General features: G+C 39.4%; 1 long non-coding RNA gene across 1 annotated transcript; it reads left to right on the top strand.

The window, feature by feature from the left end:
- The first annotated feature begins 517 nt into the window (after positions 1–517).
- On the top strand, positions 518–12,895 carry LOC131459103 (uncharacterized). Its single transcript, XR_009240201.1, has 3 exons — positions 518–653; positions 1,425–1,542; positions 12,757–12,895. It is a non-coding gene; the product is annotated as an uncharacterized LOC131459103 (long non-coding RNA).
- Positions 12,896–14,316: the final 1,421 nt, after the last annotated feature.

Here is a 14,316-nt window from a genome sequence, read left to right on the forward strand (position 1 = left end):
GCCACCCAATCAGCTGACTGTCATGGGTCTACTGTCCATATCGTATTTTTCGGTACCACAAGGGAAGGGTACCGAAAAATGGAACAGTTGGGGCTGGTTATTTTGGTACTATTACTAATGGAAATGCACAAAAAATATGCACTGTTCCACTCTGTGAAAACAGTCAATACAGACAAATAATAACCATCACTCTGCACCTACGGTTAATTTAGAGTGTCAAATTTGCCTAATTCCGTAGAATACCAAGAAAAACACACACACACACACACACACACAGGGAGGACAGGAAAAATCCGGGTCTTCTTTATGCTAAGGCAATCGTGCTCCCCACTACATCAACCTTGTGGCGAATTTTTGTTTTTATTTGATCACAATCAGAGAAGAATCAGCTAATTAGAGGTCACAGGGGTTTAAGTCCCTCCTCCAACTGAAGTGATTGACAGCTCATGACGCACCTGCTGTATGTGGTCAAGTTTGTGTGAGAGAAGGAAGAGAGGAGACGTGCTCAGGTGATAGAGACGAGTAGCATGAAAAGTTAACAATGTTAGTAAAACACAGTTTGTCTCCAAGTGAACTGATCCAAACAGAGGATAAATGACAAGGAAGCAACTGGGACCTTGGAAAGCACTGTTTCCTCCCTGCTGTTCTCCTAGGTAAACTAATATTGTTGTGCTAGTGTTGCTAGCTGGCTGAGCTATGCTACGTTGCCTGCGTGTTCATTGATAGCGGCTGGAGTGTTTGTAGCTTCGTCGTTGTTGACCAATGACTGTGATTTAAAGTGCTAAGCTCTTGATTAGTAATGTCAACACTACTGATATTTTACCAAATTAACATGCAATTCAGCCTGTTTGTTTTCGTTATTATTTTCTTTTGCAAATAATAGCCGGGTGAATTAAACACTAAATATTCTGAGAAGAAAGATGTTTAAATATCATTTTGTTGTCAATTATTATTATTTTATATTTTTTTAAGCCTTGGTGTCAACGTTTTGCTGCGGGGGAATGTGATAGTTTCTAATTATAATAATATTTTAATTTTAATATACATTTTAATTTTAATTATGAGCGTGTTCTTTTGCCTAGAGATTGGTCATTGCAAATATTAGCATTTGCCAGATGTAGCATGCATACTTTCACAGCTTGCCTAATTTTGATTTGAGGAAAAGCTAAATGCTATTGTCATACTGGCTATGTTAGTTGTTTTATTAGTACTGTTGGATACAAGGATGAATGCTTGTAAAGATTAAAATGTGATATTGCGACTTTAGAAGTTATTGAACTAGAGTTTATATGAGGTCCTGAACAGGTTATTGAGCATTTGTTTGTATTTGATTCGTGTTGCATGGTTGGTATGCTTCAGTGTAAATGTTGTACAACATCAAAAGTGGACAACACAAAACATTAAAATCTTGCTTGTTAAAACAGGTCAGGTCTTATGGAGAGAGTGAGGCCACCTTTTGAAGATTCTTTCGTATTGATGGGGACCCTCTCAGCGTGATTCAACTGAACCACAGAATCGACTCATCGTGGTCTCCACTTGGTGGTAGGGTGCTGGTCGACAGGACCACACACATTCACAAAGAATTGCACATCACAATAAAAGGAATCATCATAGACATTAAGAAACCACAGCCAGTGGATTGACAGGACAAATGCTGTACTGACAGAGATGACGAAGCACACAATTGACAAAACAAATTTATTTTAAAGGACCCATTTTTTGTCAGGCTATTTTCAGGCTAACTTGAAAATGGTGTTTCCCAACAAAAACAATCTACGTCCAGACAAGCATTTCAGTTCATTATTAAGAATAATGAGTATCCGTACTCGCACTACTAAAATCATCATATAACTCATCGGGTAAACCTGGCATGCTTATGCTTTTCTTTTGCACTTTGTTGATTGGCACTCACACTGATTTAGTGCATTAAATGTAAATACAGACTCTTGAAGTTGTGGTGGTTAGACTTGTAAACAGGGCAGGTGTAAACTGGAGCACTGATCTGTTTCGGCAGGCCTTCATTCTGTAGTTTTCACACACTCCAAATGCCATTAAATGCTATAATAAGGTAGTTGATGCTGTTAAAGTTTGAAATAAACCTGAATTGATGTCGGATAATAATTTCCATTTCTCCATCAAATACAAATAGCCGGTAGGGGTGCAACAGGTGTGTAATCTATGTATTGTAATCACCACATAAACACAGCACTTTCATGGAAGCTAAATTGTGGCAGGCATTACAATCCAATAAGTGAGTCTCTTGTTTGACTTTGCTGCATTCCTTAAATTTTACATTCACATTTCAAGCATCTCACATATTTCCTCAAAAAGAGCAACTGTAATTAAGTCAAAAAATCAACAACTCCTGAAGGATCTTGAGCAAAGCAATTTTAGCATGGTCAGGGACTGTAAGTGTCAGATCAATTGGTTGATGTAATTGATTATATGAAGCATACCAGGAGCCACACAATGATGGTGTTGAAGAACATTTTCTAAGTGTTTTAATTCTCTTTCGTACCCCGCCTTTCACCCGATGTCAGCTGGGATTGGCACCAGTGCCCCCTGCGACCCTCATGTGGATGCGACCCTCATGTGGATGCAAAAGTGATGGGGAATGAATAATTCTCTTCCTGTTTATTCTGCAGTTGTTTTTTCCCAACTGTTCCTGTGCTCTAACAGCACTTTTAATGTAAAGTAGTCACTGCTGCAGTGCTGTGCTCTGCACAACCCATAAATTACTAACCAAATAAACCACGTGGGTGGTATTATGATACCTTTATCTTTGGATTTTGTTTTAATGGATTTCTGGCGATACTCTTCTTACAGTGTTACCTTTATTAGATGTGGAAAAGAGGAACAAACTAGGCATGTAAAGTAAATATATTACAAAACATAATTTTGTTTTAATCCTTTACAAGCCAAAAAGGACACAATTCAGCAATACGATCAAAAATGACAAGTATGGTATGTGTTTTAATGTCCTTAAATGGATGTGGGGACTGAAGATACTTTCTTAATGAAGTATTGATCTCTTATTTGCTGTAATGTTTACTACAAACCTGTGGTCTTTGTAAAAGTGAAGCAACTTGAGGGTTAGACTCTACATGTAGACTGTGCAGTTTGCTGCCATTTTATTTTATTTCTGCCTGACAATTTTCTGTTATAGTTTGGCCTCACAATTTCATTTTATTCATTGGACTCAAACTCGGAGAACTCACAGAGCAAGTGTAGGTACATACATGTAGTGCTTACACAGATGCCCTAGCAACCTTCCCTATGTTGTTCTCTTGTTCTACCAGAATGCAGTTTTGCATCTATGAGAAGCAATAACATTACTCCAGCTATGTTTCATCCATTCACATCTGTTACAATAGCTATTCGGTACAACATTGTAAAAAAATCCATTTAACTCTACAGTCTAGAGTTTATTTTTCATTGGTCCACACTAGTATTGTTTGAGCACTGTGTTGTACTTGTTTGGTATCCGTCAGACCTCTTTGCATAACTTATTTCCAAGTGCCCATGATTACTGTCTTTGTTGTCTCTTTTGAGTAAAACAACCATCAATTGGATTGGAAAGTCTTTTGCAACAGAGAGCATGCGCAGCAACCATGCAGGCTGACGTAATCGAGTTCTTCTGCACCACCACTGACATGGGTGAATGACAACATTAATGTCACACTGGCCCCTCTATCTTTAAGATGGAGGACCAAATATTAATAACACCTGGTACTGCAAAAGTTGTTTAATACACCTTGATCAGATCATAAGTTGCTCTGCATGTATGAGATTCAGGGGAGAAAATTGAATGCTGATATTACACTGTTTGGCATCTCCTCTCCTTTGCTATACTTTTCTCCACAAGCACCAAACAATTGTAGTCTTTACAGCCTTATTAGCCAGGTGGCTAATTCTGACCACCTGGCAGTGACATCTCTCTCACATACTCACTGATTCAGCTTTGCTTTAGGGGCTTATCTTGTAAATTTGATGACAAATTAAATACTCTCACATTGAGCTAAAGGCTACTAAAAGGTTGGGTTCATGCAATGTAGGGGGTATGGCTGTGCAGGTTGATTTGATTTTTGTTGAGGTATTTTTGTTTTTCAAAATGTGTGACTAACAATTTATATTCTTCGCACATACAATTGCTTTTTGTTTACTCTGATGAAAGCCCAATAAACAATTTGGAAAAGAAGAAGTGGTCTGGACTGCACATGGCCAAAACCTTATTTCAGTAGGATCGTCAGAAGAGGGCTGTCCTTAAGCAGCCTCCTGCTGGTTAAAAACAACAGCGTATTTGGTCGTTGCAAGTGGAATGATATTAATTTGCATACAGAGCGGAGAGGTGAGATGCAATCACAAGTGGTCATTCAGGACAAATGTGGCGACGCATTCTAATGCCCGTGTGAAGTGAGGCACTTAGAGATGTCCACTTGTGATGGGATCACTCAAGGTGCATGTTAATACCAGGTGTGATCAGAGCCAGTGCTGTGTCACAGCAGCACACTTTGTTGTGCAGATGGAAGTCTTTTTCATGTTAATGCTTTTCATATATCTGACAGAGGTGGCAGGATACTTGAAGGGATCAACACAGCAGTCTGTGTTTAATCAGATGTTGTATTTTCTAATAATATACCCCAATATCTTGAATAACTCATAAGACCTGACAGTGAGCATCTTTGTGTGGCTAACAAATAAAGAGACTGTGCTGAAAAGCTTGAAATGTAAGACTTTTGCACTAGTCATTCCTGAATTTGTCATATTTGTGCACTTGATAGCACAGATGGCTGTACGACAATATGATGAAGCGGTTTGTTTTTACCGAGAGAAAAGAAGAATTTGAAGTCACAACATCTAATCCCTGATCGTACTTCCAGCCTGAAAGCATCAAATGTTGGTAAACTAATGAAATGGAGTAGAATAACTCATAGGAAATATATATGCTGATGTGAGGAGGCTGCCAGCAGAGATAATCCCACAGACACCATGCAGAGGGATGGCACATTCAGGCTGTGTGCTGATGATGTGATGTGTATCATCATCACTAACCGAAACCCACAGGTGGCTGCTCTGAGAAGAGAGTGCAAGAAAAATGAACTCATATTCATAATATTAATAAAAAACATCTGAATTTATAATGATCCATATCCCTGGGATATTTAATGATCTGTAGAAATTGTGGTCTGGCTACAAATTAAGTCGCCAGTTAATAAAGCTGCTTTCAGACATGCACGGAGACTGTCCAGAGCGGCTGAATGAGAATGTCGGCAGATATTGCCCTAGCGACTCCACAGGGATTCTCCTGCCATCTCCCTTGTATAGTGTCAATTTTATGTCTGAGAGATCATATGAGAACATAGCAGGAAAAACTTCAGACAATCCACAGCAAGTTAATGGGCAATCGTGTTCCTTCCTGCATTCTCAAGCCATGGGTGCCACTCATTTGCCTGGATCCTATGGAGATTCTCTAGCTGGTGTGAGTGCATCTCACTCCAACAGTATCCTTCTTTCTGCCATATATGAACATCAAACTCTGGAGTATGTCTGGACCAAATCTTTAAGACCGTTTAGCCAAAGTTCATGTCTGATATCCATACGTGAAGTTTACGTGCGTATAAAAGATACAAATGGCATGTGGGGAAAAAAATGGTAAAAATTTGTGTATGTACAGCTTCAAGTAAATTTCCCTTAGAAATCACAACCCATAGATGTGTGCATATTTAGATCAGCCTCATATCCCGCCCTCAACAGATTCACATTCGACCATAAACCGTTAATGCAAAGCAGCTGCTGAATGTTGAACGCACCGGCTGATCATTGTTTTTTTTATGCTGAATCACCACATCAGTGCTGCTGGTCTGATTGTGATGCTGAGCAGCTTGTGGATGAGGTGAAGGTACAGACAGAGATATTGGCCTAGTTTGGACCTGGTATTGACATCTGTCTTCAGTGATCCACCTTTTTTCGCCCCCATATTGTGCGTTATCATTTACACCCCTCAGTGATGACTGCACAAACAGGAACATTGTCATTGCATTTGTTGCTGTTAAAATGCTTACATTTACCTGAACATTTTATCTTCAAGGACCACTGGTGGCCATGGGAATAATAACTCGTCTTTCTGGATTAGGGATGGAGGTAGTGTGATGATTCATAGTGGATTAAAACCTCATAGTGGGTGAGGTCTGTATGTTTGGACGGATCAAATGGAATTATATTCTGAAAATGCTTTTGGTAGGAGAGCTTCCTGGACACACATTAGGTTGATAAGAGGTGCACTCTGGATGGGAAACCTGTAGAAACACAGTCAAAGTAAACTCCAAGACACTCTATATTAAACTATTAAAATATCTGCAATGGTCATGAATATGACCACAATTCAACATGTGTTTTTAATCACAAATTATAATTTTACCATTGTATATTTTGTGCACTGTGTTTTCATCAATAATATATTGTTTAAAGTAACAATTCCATTTTTCGTTTATATGGTGGGTTAATTGAAAACCAGTACATGTACATTATTGCTTGATTATAGGGCTGCACAATAAATCGTTAAAGTCATAATCTCAATTCACAATTACACGTGATCCAATCAGTCTTGTCGCTACCTTCTCTCTCAACATATGAAGCACCTTTACACCACGTGATTCAGTGGAGGCGGAAGCCCGTCTACATTTGAGTTTATGAGCAGCGGTGCCGAGTGAGTGCGACATAGAACATAGGAGAAAGTGTGCACTAAGGAGAAATAAATACAAACTACTTGATTATGTTTTATTTTTATTGTATTTAATATGAAATCAAATGCGAAAGTTTGTGGAACCGTTAGTGGCTATTATTATTAAGTTGTCATAATAAAGTGTTTGTTATTGTTGTTTGATGGAACAGATAAGCTGCCTTTGGTGTTGTCCATTCTGTCATTGTGGCTCAGTCTTCATGTCGATGATGAAAGAGTCCATGCATCTTTCAGGAAAGTAATTCAAGTAATTATTCCTGACAGTTGACATGGTAAATTCAAAAGTTATATCTTTTCTCAAAGACTTACTGTGCCATCAGTTTGGCTGAGATATGAAAATCAGTTTTATGACCTATACTGTAGCTCATTTTCTCAATAGGTGACCCACAGAAAACAATCTGACAAGTTGTTTGTATATTGTTTCCTTTTCAATTGTCATCTCCTGGATGTCTGAGACATGTTTTCTCCCTTATTTTCCTGGATAATTGGTAACCTTCTTTTAATTTGCATCAGGCCTCTCCTGGACCAATCTGAGGTAAAGACAGGCTCTTGGTTTTTGATAAATTTATCTTCCGACTACTCATAGTCTAGACAATGTCACCACTAGTAAACTTGGCTTCCATGTTAATAGCAGGGGCCACACATGTTTCTGCTGGTTTTATCAAATGGTAACTGGGATGAAGGCTGCTTGGTTGAATTTGACTCACTTTTATTACCTCTGTAATCTTACCCATATTCACCAATATGGATGGATTTTTTCCTGGAAGTGGAAAATAAAAACCTATTTATTGCCAACAATTTATACAGATACGATAATCTTGTATGGAGGTGGTAAGATTAATTAGTTGTTTACTACTGAGAAAATGCTCCCTAATCTCTTATTTAACCTTTTACTACCGAGTGCTCGTTAGAGGAAACAGCTGTAATAGAATGCAAGGTATTAGTCTTAATTTAAATAAAATCATTGGCACATATTAAACGAACACACACATCACTGGTGTTATTGCATACAACAAGACACTCTATTTTAGATGGTATCAAATATGCAGTCACTGAATCACAATATATGCAGACTGGTGACATGGAAAAGTGTTTTGTGTTCTCATTCACACTTGAATTGCAGGGAACACTGTCAAAAGCAGCTCTGTGCTCTAGAAAACACAATGCTGACTTTCTCACAGCCAGAAGACAAGTCTTTGTTTTCTTTGGCCACACATAAGAGATAAAATACACATGTTCATGAAGTAGTTTTCTTTTCTGTTACATGCAAAGTCAACACAGAACCCAAAGTGTGACATTGTGGTTAAGTTTGCCTGAAAAGGTGAATAAAAGTGACATCTAATGACAATTCGTGCAGTAGTTATTGAGATGCACATAGTAATGGATATTACTGGCCCTCTGCACTCATCTGATGTAAATGAGAAACATTAATTTCTTAAATGCCCTATGGTCCACCCACACAGGTAATTTTAATTATCCTACCTGATTAGACCTCGGAGTGAGGACTGCGTTGGCGTGGTCGGACTTAGCTTGACTGAAATATCTTTGACCTCTCTGAAATGGAAAAAAAGAAACTTCTTAATACTTACTGACCTTATTCAACCCTCTGCTGTTTAGTATTTTAAAATATTTGTCTTCTCTCTAGGTCATAACATGCTGTAACATTGAGTTAATAAATGTCCTATTTTTATTACAGAAACAATAAGCCACAATTGCATGTTCATGAACACTAAGTATTTATTTATTTGTTTATTTTTAAATGTTATATATTTATCTGATTTGTTAATTTGATAACGTTCATGAATAGAGAGGGAGATGGCATGTTCATCTCTGCGTGCGCACAGGTTCTCTCCTGTACTTCAGCTTCTTTCTTTTATCTATTTACTCCCCTCAACCCTCATGTAAAGCTCTAGACAAATTGATAGATTAATGAAAACAAAAAACAAGGCATTGGTTGGACCTCATGAATACATATATCCATACATTACTATGCAAAAGTCTTCACCATTTTTTGGTGTATTTGTGGCAGCGTTTTAGCACCACAAACAGGCCTGGGATATGTACTACAGCATTTAGACTCAGTTTGGGGCTTTTAGTGTGGATTATATTTTTTATTGAGAAACATTTTATTTCTGTGTATAAAGCATAATAGACACAACACCCATAAAGTAGTTTTTTTGCTCCCTTTTTTTGCACGACCAGAACAAATTCCTCATATTTTGAAACATGATTTTGATTCTGAGGAGTCTATTGCTGAGGAGTCTATCGCAATTACCACACTTTAGACAAATAAATAAAATAAAACAAACAAGACTGTTTTTTGGGTCACACATTTCTTGATTGATTTTCATATCTGCACATGTGGGACAAACACACTCAAAGATACTGAATGATTCTATTAGGTACACAATAGCCTTATCAGATAAAATACACAATTTAATTTAGCAGTTGGACAGTTGGGACTGTTAACAAACAAATGGGACCTTCCTTATATCCCAAAACTGACTGATAAGAAATTGTGAAGTATGTCCTGAAGTGGTAAAGTGAAAATGTAAGCTCTATGTTGTTCATTTTCTATTAGGGATGGGAACGACGCGGCATTTTGAGAGTCGATTGTCGAGGCCCACGTGTCTAATTATAATTTTTTTGCTTTACAGCAGCAGCAATGCAGAGGGTGGAAAATATTCTACACTGTACGACTTAATTTTTGGCTCAAAAACATGACTGTAATGTCCAATGACCATCAAGGCAGTGATAATAAAAATGAGAGACTTTTGCAAATTTAAAATGTTTATTCAACATCATTATTCAAAAGTAGAGATGCACGGATGTGCTGTAATGTCATCCGCACCCACTGCTAAATATTAATAATCCACCTGCCATCCAACCGAAGCAATGTTTTTTTTCCACAATTAATACCCACACCCGATCATCATTCATTGTATTAGCAGTCTGCTAAACACAAGGAACACAGCAGATCTAGTCAATATGTTAACCTATGTATATATTTTGTTTATTTCAACTGCGACCCATCCGCACGCAATCCACCCACTCCACGGATTATCGATGTCCGTGGGTGTAACCGCCAACCGCACATCTCTAATAGGTGAAATTATCTTACCATTTCGGCCTAGTTTTTGTTCAAGAACAAGCATGTTCATGTGTTTGGGAAGAAGGCGAGTTCGGAGTCTATTCAGTATTAATCCCATGGCAGAGAAAACTCTCTCCGCTGGCACGGATGTGGCAGGGACACAGAGGTAGGCTTTCACCTGACGGCTCAAGTTTTTGAACCTGCACTTGTTAAGTGTCCACCAGAGTGCCGTCTTCATTTGTGTAGCGCACTTTATGATGTTTATTTGAATAGGCAATTTAATAACTTGAAAGACAAACTGCAATATACAAATACACATGAAAATCCCACAAGCCCCCCCCCCCGACATTTCAACATTTCAATGTGAGCATGTGTCGAAAATAAAACCCCATCCCTATTTTCTATTCTATTGTATTAACTTAATACCAGCGTATCATTGTTATAGAGGCTGACTGCACCTGTTTCTTCCCATGAGGTGATTTTTTTTCCCCTTGTCCTTTTTTATTTCCTTAATGTGATCACACTAGAAGTGAATAGAGACGATGTGCTGAAATTCACCTCCAAATTATACAATTTTTTTGCTGTTTGTTCACACCACTGTTAATGTGTAAAGGTCCTAATAACCTAAAAAAGACAGATTTGGTTTATAAATACAGTACATGAATGGTGATCTACTGCATCTCCCACCTCCTTATAACTTGGTTTGTTGTATGCATAAAAAACATCATATCCCTTTTGAATTCAGTGTGTCTTCTGGGCTGCTGCCTGTCCCTCCATATAATTTTCTACATACCTATTATCTTACATAATGCCTGGTTGACACTATATCAGAGAAACCAGTTAGTAACCAATCATTTATGAGAGGACATCTTTATAAAATTAGCTGCACCTGTGCAAACTGTTTGATGCTGACAGCCAACCTCCAGCATCAAGAACCAAAGTGGGGGCAATTACATTTTTCTTCAATTATGGGGAACAAACTGATCATTATACTCAGATGGAGCCCGTCCTAAAATCACATCTTCATTTTACCAGCAAGGTCTTATATAAACTGAAAACTGCGTGTGACATAATTTTACTGACTGACTGTCAGGATGTCTTAGTACATAAAACAATGACAAATAGGTTGCCCATTCACACTATACTCCCACATATATAAAATGAATTATACGTGACTGCCCGTGAGCACTACTCAACTACTCTTTGAATAACAGCAGCAGTTAACTGCAAATCATTTTGCAACAGAGTTCACCGCTTTCAAGATAAACATTACAGTATCTGGAAACTGGTGGAGTAATGTGGTGTAACGTAAGGATCTCATCAGTTGTAAAGACCCGAAACTGCATAAAAAAGGCTGAATTCTTTTGTTAAATATAAAACTGTCAGACTCCATTTGCAGTTAAGGAACACAAGATTAGGTTGTTAATGATTTGTCCTTTGCTGTGTTGCCCACTACAAACTGTCTAACAGCTTACTGCATTTCCAAAAGGCTTCCAGTAATACCAACTGCAAGCCATATGGACTGTGAATCATCCAACCACAAAATGTCCATTTTTGTGCTAACTTAATCACGTCATCTCATTGATATTGAACTGTAAATGCACGTGGAGGTTAAAAAAAGATCTCCTCAGACAACCTGACTAGAACTGCTTCACAGAGAGGTCTATGATTGCAGAAAATATGCTGATGTGCATTTTTTTAGGGGGTGTGGAATAATACCATTAGTGATTTGGTATCGCCAGAGGGGGAGTGAGATTGGTGATTTGCAATAATTACATTAAGAAAGTTATATAATCTGACTTAAAATTGAATAAACATGAGGGCTTAATGCACCCCACATTATTCTTCTCATCTCCCCTGTATTTCTTGAGAAACTGGGCTTCTGAGAATTCATTACTTGTTTTATTCCTGGCCTCACTTATTAAAGATTAAAATTAAGTTTAAGGCAGGCTTCTCCCTCTGTTATTGCAGGAGTGCTTTTGTGTGCCACTATCTATAAACGAGCGCTCATAGATACTCATGGCTACCCATCCTGAATTTGTCAGCATCAACTGTAACATCTAAACTCTGTTGAGACATGGGGTGTGAGTGAAACCCAGAGGAGCCCTCTAAAGAGGAGATTGAAGGGACCAAATGACATAAAATAAACGGGATGGAAAAACATCGGCTTATGATAAGTCTACAGAGAAATGTTTTGTTGGCCCTGTTCCTTTTGATATCAGTTTGAATTAGGATGATATTATTGATTTTTGCCAGAGCAGCCTGAAAACGCCCCTGTAGCCGGTCCACAGAGAGTGGAGAGACAGAGGCAGAAGACGGCAAAGTGGCAGTGGAAGGCAGGGAGGCAGATAAAGAGGAACAGGCAGGGGAAGACGGATAGACAGAGGGAGGGGAGAGAATAGGCAGATAGAGAAAATGTTGGGGTAAAGAAAGAGCAAAAGCAAGAAGACACATGAGTGAGGGTCTGCTTGCAGAAATAGAATGACTCCCCAATCAATTGTGCATCGCTGGCCCTGCTGTGAGACTGCAGGGGATCCCTGAGCAGGAACACATAAAGGAGAGGTCGTAATGGGCCAATACATGAGATAAATGACATTTACTGCTATGGAAACGACTCCAACCTGGCTGGAGTTTGCCTACTGTGCTGCCAGCAGGTTTGTATTTATAGTCCTCTCCTGCACTTCACTGTGCAATTTCTCTGCTTCCATACCACACACATACAGGCGCACACACACACACACACACACACACACACACACACACACACACACACACACACACACACACACACACACACACACACCGCTACCTCCTTCTCCTGCCCTTCAGCCTTATCTTTTCCATCCCTCTTCACCACCCTTAGTCTCACTGATCTTCTTCTGATATTCTACCACCCACATATCCAGCTCGCCCTCCTCTCTTGCAGCCACTTCCTGGTATCCATGGCGTTAAAGGTTAGCACTGCTGGCAACTCACCACTTCCTGGTAGCTCAAGAATTGACCTGCCTGTGCACCATGTGTTGCCGTGGGACCCACGGAGGGAGAGTGACAGACATGGAGGGTCAAGATCAAACAAGTAAGGTGTGTGTTCAGCACTGTGGCAAGTATGTCGTTAGAGGTAGTAATATGTAGTTTTCACTAATGTATTTACAATTTATTTTTCAATGACGAGATCTCAGCACTACTCTTCTGTTCAAATACAAGTTAAAAGGGGGCTTGTCACCCTCAAGCATAGTGGAGGTACACACTTCATTCAATAATACTGGGACAAAGGCAGTATCCAATCATCTATTTTATTTAAGTTCCCCATCAGTCCATCTAATTGATCTGAATAATCTCAAGTTGTTTTTGGTCATTTGAAGAGTTTTCTTGACCTCTGGGAGTGTGGTATTACTTGTAAAAGGAACGTGGCAGATTAAGAACCAAGTATATCTCTCTTGAGTGGGTGGAGGCCAGAGTTATATGAGAGACAGTATTGCATTCAGATAACATTGTCAAGTTATCTGTAAACATGACTCCAATTGATCTCTAACGTTGCCTCAGATGAGCTCAAAGGATCAAAACCTCTTCCTTTATGAATGGGGAAACAATGAAGTTACCCTACATCCCAACACAATTATTACAAGTTGAGCATAGGTTAAGCCTCCCAGACAACAGGAGGACGAGAGCTGCAAATTCTGCGGCTCAACACTGCAGCAAAAAGACCTGGGTGATAGCCACATATTAAACACAAGCAGGCTACCTTAGGAGTCACACTGCACCCAGCTGAGCCCCAATCACAGCGACCCAGCTCCCCTGACCCACAATTATGCATGCTGCCCTGAAATGGAGCAAGACAGGTGTCACTGCTAAGCACAGAATGCTGCGCAAATGCAGGAGACAATAGGCAGAATCCCTACCTATGACCCCGGGAGATTGCCTGCAGAGGCCTGATCTTGGCGAGGCCAAACAAGTTGCAGCCATGCAAAAATGCAGCCTCACATAAAAGAAAGTCAGCATGAGAGGTAATGACAGGTGTCCTATATGGTGGAGAGAGTCACCTTGCATTTACGATGCTGGTCCCATTGGCACGATGCTGGTCCCATTGGCACAGTGCTGTGTAATGGTAGGGCGGCAGAACAACCTAACTGGTTACAAAAAAAAGAGACGAGCAACTCTTGTTACGAAGTCAGCCATGGCAGTGACCAGCACTTGCACACATGCTATCACAATTTCACCCATTCACTGTTTACTGAAGAGTCACCAGGTGACAGGGACCGGCTCTGCTATTGATTACTATTACAGAAGGAAGATTGAGACAATGATTCCATGAATGCTGATCCTCAGCATTTTTAATTTCCTTTGCTGGCATTGATCTGGTTCATTTTCAGACTTGGAATAAATATGCTCCCCTGACTGTTTCCAAATCACGTTTATCTTCATTTCAGGTTTGATGATCCCTCATCAGATTTCACTATCTGTTGTGTACAAAAACGCTCTTCTCTTC

Source organism: Solea solea, chromosome 5 (assembly GCF_958295425.1).
Source record: "Solea solea chromosome 5, fSolSol10.1, whole genome shotgun sequence".
Taxonomy (NCBI): Eukaryota; Metazoa; Chordata; class Actinopteri; order Pleuronectiformes; family Soleidae; genus Solea; species Solea solea.